The 6,788-nt window shown below is 32.8% G+C and overlaps 1 pseudogene; it reads right to left on the reverse strand.

The window, feature by feature from the left end:
• Positions 1-2,621: 2,621 nt before the first annotated feature.
• Positions 2,622-5,618, reverse strand: LOC141844088 (transcription factor MYBS3-like; annotated as a pseudogene).
• Positions 5,619-6,788: the final 1,170 nt, after the last annotated feature.

The raw sequence follows: 6,788 nt of genomic DNA on the forward strand, positions 1-6,788 counted from the left end.
AGTCTTAGACACTTCAAAAATATTTTAAATTAAGTTCATTGCGCTCTTTACAACTTCTTAAGTATAATCATACCCTCAGACATGGATTGAAGGTATTAAGATTGGGGTACTAAATAATCAATTGAAATTCACATATGGAGCATGAAAAATTTATGAATCGGTCGGAGCAATCAACTATCTACATAGCGGTCAATTGATGATGTAGTAGCGGTCGGTCGTTGATGAAGAAGACACATAATGGAAATTAGGTATGAGTTTGGTAAATATAAAATCGGATATGCAATTTAAGTATATTAGGGAAAGTTAGACTACATGATGATAAAAGGCCAATGCCAATACCCACATTAGTTAGAGAGAAATATTGATCAAGAAAAACAAAAAAAAAAAAAAAGATACATGTTGAGTGGGACCCTGGTAAGAGAAAGAATGGAGAAACCATGAGAAAGAATGGAGAAACCATGTGATAGATTGATAAGAAAAACAAAAAACGACTATAAAATTAGGATAAATGCGGAATGAGACAAGCATGGAAACGCCAGATGTACTTTATCATCAGGAGACGTATGTATCTAACATTCATGGCATATGGTCATGTATCTAAGGGCAAAATTTCAAAAGGACTCTTTTTTTTAATATATATATATATATATATATATAAAGAGATATCCTTTTAATTTGTAATCAAATTAAAGAGTAACCCTTTCTTGTAGACGTGTATGCTGCCAAAATTATTCTTTATTTATCCTCTAAATCTATATTAAATTGTTAAATCCGTTATTTAATTTATCAAATCTACTAAAATCATCATCCAAACTTTGCCAAACATTTAATCAATAGTACTATAGTCCATTTCATCAACATAATAAACCTTTTCATCTCTCTATAAATACTCCGGTCCTGTGTCCTGTAAATGTTGTTTTATGGATTTTTTTATTAATCTTCTCTAAATATTTATGTTTTGTGTTATATACACTGCGTGCTTTATAATACGCGATTCGTTCGTGGTAGAATATTTGAGACGCCTAAAAAGGTCTCAGACACCCAGAACATAAATAGTATTATTTTTTATTTTTTTATACTTATGATTACGTCATTTAAGATTTTTTCTTTAGGATTTAGAGATTGGGTTATAGTATTCAGCACATAAAAATTTTTAAAAAGAAAAAAATTTAATTGTTCACGAAATGTATCGGATAAAAAGTGTGGGATAATAATTCAACACGCCTCATAAGCAATTAAAATTTTTTCATTTTAAAAATTTTTATATTCTTAATACTATAACTCAACTTCTAAAATCTAAAAAAAAAATCTTAAATCACTTAACCGTAAATAAAAATAAATAAATAAATAATATCAATATTCATGTTTCAGGTGTCCGAAACCATTTCAGGCACCCTAAATATGCTATTACGGATGAGTCACGTATTATAAAATATGCAGAATATCAAAGCCCTGAATATATTTGCTATGTATTATTCATGTTAGAACAGTTTTGATCCACTTAAATATGAATTATCAATTTTAGACTTCTAACTCTTCTTTTTTTACAAATTCTTTAGGTCATAATTAGGTTCAAACTACCACATAGAAATTTCAAAAATAAATTGCATGTTATATTCCATAGAAAGTTTAGAGTTATTTTATGCCCTTAATTTGATTGTTAAGTCCTAGAAGACTATGTAGGACTTTTAGTGAAAATTGCATGATGAACAAAAATCAGTTATATTTCAAAATGCCCCATTATTATATTATTGTATCATGTGAATCTCATGGAGTCATTTTATATCTTTATTTTTTTTATTTTGACTATTTTAGTAATGATATGCTATTAGGTTTTGTCATTTGAGTCAAAGAGCGCATGTAAAATTTTTAATCAAAATTACCACAAATCAAAATTAGTCTAATTTTAAAGATAATCCTTGTTGTATTTTCTAGGGTCCATAGAGTCATCCATGTTCTACAATATTTATAAGTTTTTAATGCATTGTGAAACACTGTCTAGCTCTTAGTTCGGTCATTATTCAACACTAACTTGAATTCTTAAAGTGTTTAACAATTAATGCATGAGAAATCACATTCAGCCCTCGTAGGTCATTAGATAAAGGCTTACCAAATTATTTACAAACGAGGCTACAATTCTGATATTATGTTTCATCTCTACTCCCTATCCAAATGCTAGAAGTGATCTATAAAAATGAAATCCCAGTGATACTCACCTGCAGTCATTCACTTACTGATATTAAGCAACTAGCGGTACTAATTACATCATTGTAGCTTTTATAGTGTAATTAACATACATGAAGGTTCCGCTGAACAAAATTGCATGTGGAAGTAGTTGGCATAAACATGCCAGGGGACAAAGTTAACATTCTTTACTATTAAGATAGAGAAGGGTACCTGACTGCCTAGTAAAAGTTGACTTATACAAGTAGCATTTACTTTCAGCAATTTCTACGGTAGGGAACTGAAGTTGTTCGTAGTAAACTCGGGCTGCAACCAGGAGAGGTCTGAAGTTGCAGTTTATGTGTTGCAACAACTGATTAGTATGTGACTGCACTGTGTAAACCTATGGTTGACAATTAAAGGCAGGGGACAGCATTATGAGCTCCCTACTAAAACTTTTGTGCAGCATGTTGTACATGACATGAGAAGAAAGTAATACCTTGTAAACAATGTGTAGATTTGCATATGAAATTATTGAGCAATGTGAATACTTTCAGTGTCGTCCATCAAAAAGGAGGCAATGATGGCTGGACAGCAATGCCATCGCAAATCTTTATCCTGTCTTGTTCATGCCTGAGCCTTTTTGGATGGGTTGGCATGGAAAGCAGATTGCCTCTTTGAGCTCCCCAGTGACTCCATTAAAGCTGCTTCACTGCCAAACTCTCCTATTCTCAGTTTTGACATGACCACAATCTCATCAAAGTTAATGGGAGCCTTGAAAGTACTGCTTTTGGCTTGAAAAATATTGTCTGCTGAACTATAGTATTTGCTCTTTTCTCCAAGCCAATATGGGAATAAAATTGCAGAAATGGTGGAAAATATGCCAGAATTATCACAGAATAACTGCAGTGAGAAGCTTCTTGCTGAAAAACAACCACAGGTTCAGTTGTGGAGTCAGTAGACTCCATAGATTCACATTCCATGTCAAGCATTGGAGGTATTTGAGATGACTTCTTATTCTGTGCCTCTTTTTCTTGTATGCTCACTGGAATCTGTTGAAATCCCAAGGGCTGATAAAATAAAAGGATGCTATAAGTAGAAACTTTCGAGGCAAATTATCCAGTCAAAATTAGCCCTTATTCCAAGATCAGGAGTGATTCCATTTCTGATTTGATTGGTTATTAGTCTACTGTCACAACTTGCCTATGTGAGAGAATTGACTTATTTATTTGTTAACTTCGTCTATCAACCTAAAATGCTTAAAGACAAGTTATCAGTAATTTATTCATCTAAGTTAATAAACTCCTTTATTGATCCACAACCCAACATAACATAGAAAATTTGGGTGTCAGTATCCCCCCTTTAAAGTCATCCTCAATGCCTGAAATTCAACTCAAAGACCAGAAACATCCTATCCACAACATATGTATAACTGTGGCAAACTGCCCTTTTTACGTGTCCCACCATGCCTAGGATTAATTTCACCTTGTTATCATTTGTCACAACCAATCTAAATAAGACCCAACAACTGAGTCAAAATGTTGAATTCCAGGTCTTAAGTTTCCTCATCTAAGAAATCACATGATTATTCCGCATTTCTCCATGTCATGTCAACCAAGGGTGTGACATTTCCTGGGCTAATCAAATAACTCTAATTCTTCACATTATATATAAACACTAGAAAAAGGAAATTACATCTCGACTATTTATCTCAAGCTTTGTCACTAAGGTTGTGTTTAGCTTACAAAGCCATTAATATATTTGCAGCTGTTTAATAGCATGAATTTCATGCAGAAAGGATACTGATAGACATCCTTAACTACTTGGCTACACCTTGAAAAAGATGATAGCATACAGTTATGATTATCTCTAGATAAGCAGACCAAAACAATTAGAAATAATGGATCACATTTAATAAACAAAGAAAACCCATGTGAACTGCAAAAGGAGATAGTGGAGTTGGCTAAGGACATAAATAAAAACATAGATTGAGAGATACCTCATCAGGTACCGTGTCAAAATGACTTGATCTTCTGTTTCTTCTTGTCAAATTGGCTTTTCAAATAAAATACTTCTGTGCATGGCTAGCAACTTGAGTAGGTGCCCTTGATACCAATAGTTATGAGATATACCACAGCCAATCACCTTTCCCAAGCTTTTTCAAACCAAGCAAAAACATTTTATGCTCCTTTTCACTACATGGGGTACCTGTAAAATAGTAAAAACTACCAGTTGTTAAGAATTTAAGTAATTTAATGCCACAGAAACAGGTAATTGAAACCAGAAAAGTTCTGATGTGAGCATCTTCATATCCTTTTCTTTCTTGGTTTACATCAGTAAAATGCATGGAGATTTCTTGACAAAATTGCATTCCCTAATTTCAAAGTCAAATAAACATAGCTTCTCTTGTTTTTTTTTACAATTTACAGTAAACTTAGAACAGATCGACTAAGTAATATACTTTTCCTAAAATATTCCATGAAAAGGAGAAGTGAATTCCACTAAACATTTAATTTCTGAAGTTATTCCTTCTGGTTATGTTCTTACAAATTCAAGCAAATAGGTTTTATTAACTGACTCAAAAAAGATGTAACAAGTATCAATCCCATGAACTACGAAACTCCATGCATATGCTGTTGGGGATGTGAAGGAATATGGCTGTAGTATTTGATACTTCCGCCTAACATGAAAGTAACTAGTTCAAAGTTTCACAGGCGAGATTAGTACAACTCAGTTTCACAAAATTGTAAGAATGCAGATAGTCAAACTAAGTTGTTTAGAAATCTTACTTTCGAGAGTGAATTCAAAGTTATTCATGCTGCTTGGCAAACTGGATATTCAGGGAGGGAAATATTCAATCCATTGTCTCTCTCTCTCTCTCTCTCTCTCTCTCTCTCTCTCTCTCTCTCTCACACACACACACACACACACACACACACACACACACACACAAAAAGGCAGTCAAACCAATACCAATCTGTTGTTCATAAATTACAACCTCAACCGTATAGAAACGCATGAACTTGCAACGCTGGAAAACGGATGTCTCATTTCATCGTCGAATTATAATTTCTACTATTGTTGAAAAACGATGAAAAAGCCCTCCTTCCGCTTAAAAAACAAACTTCAGTCTATCAAAGAAAACCCGAAAGCAAAGCGGGCACGGAGAACAAGTTACTAACCTTTCTTTCGTTCTCGGCAACTGGAGGAAGATCCCTTGACGAAATCCTCGGACGCGTAGCCGTCGACGGTCTGGCGGCTTCCGGCCGGATGCGGGACATCTGCAGGCGGCACTCCGCCGCTGGATCCAACGAGAAGGGAGATATTTCCCATGCTGGCACTCTTCCGGTAGGACCCATCGATGAGAGCTGGACGCCGAAGCGTCTCACGCCACGGCGAGGGCAGGTGCGGGAGTTGTGGTCATTGTTGTTGCAGTGCGAGGACCGCCGCGTCATCGCCCGCCAATTAATAGTATCTCTAATCGCCCCGGGTAAAAGCAAATAAAAACTGAATTAGAGCTCAATGAAATTTTTAATAAATAATTTATTTTTTAAAAAAAAATTGATATAAAAATTTATAAATTTAGACACAATTAAACTCAACTTATTTGCATCCCTCTACATGCAATAAACAAATAGGGCAAAAATTAAAAGTACATCTCATTTTTTGCTAAATAATCAAAGGAGCACCTCAATTTTGATTTCTATCAAAAAGATGCCCACTTTATTTGCAACTTATGTACAATTATTTAATTGTCTTTAATACATTATTTCCATTATTATCTCGATATCTATATCTCTCATCTAAATCGTGAAACAGAAACACATTATAATAGTTACGGAATCATAATTGTTACAATATGAATGTTAAGTGAACAAGTTGAATCCGCATGTACATTGTAGTAGGTATAAAATTGTAATTGTTATAATTGTTATACTAGTTAGTTATAGTTTGTAACTATTACAATATGAATGATAGATGAACATAATTGAATATGTATTATAACAGTTACAATTTTATAATTATTATAATATGAATATTTTTTAACATATTAAGTATGCGATGTATCAACTATAGTTTCGTATCTGACAACATCCCAAACTAATTCAAAATTTAAATAGAAGATATAGACGAAAGATAATAATGAAAATATTCTACTGGAGGATAGTTAGATAATTGTATATAAATTATTGGTGGGGTAGAGTGGAGTCAACTTTGATTTAAAAAAATTAAAAAGAGAATTTCTATATAATAAGGATGCTATTTTAATTTTTACCCAAACAAATATAAGTAAGCTATTCCGATTAATATTTCACATAATTATTTAATATAATAATAATTCAAATATAAGCTTAGATATCAAATTACACGTCAATATGACTGAAAATCATGTTATGATATTTCTATTTTACATAAGTTAAAGAGTTATCTCGTTTTCTGTTTTTTAATTATCAAATTGCCATCCTATTTGTTTTTAGTTACCCTTCCTAATCTCATTGAATCAATTTTCATTTTAAAAGGAATAATTCAAAATTGGTAATTTATACCCTTATTTAATTGCCCTTATTTTCTCCAATACAACATTCTTCTCTTTGATTACCTATCCCAGCTTCCAAAATTGATAA

The sequence above is a fragment of the Curcuma longa genome, chromosome 13 (genome assembly GCF_044706935.1).
Source record: "Curcuma longa cultivar G26 ecotype Majalengka, Jawa Barat chromosome 13, ITB_CL_G26_1.1, whole genome shotgun sequence".
In the NCBI taxonomy this organism is placed as follows: Eukaryota; Viridiplantae; Streptophyta; class Magnoliopsida; order Zingiberales; family Zingiberaceae; genus Curcuma; species Curcuma longa.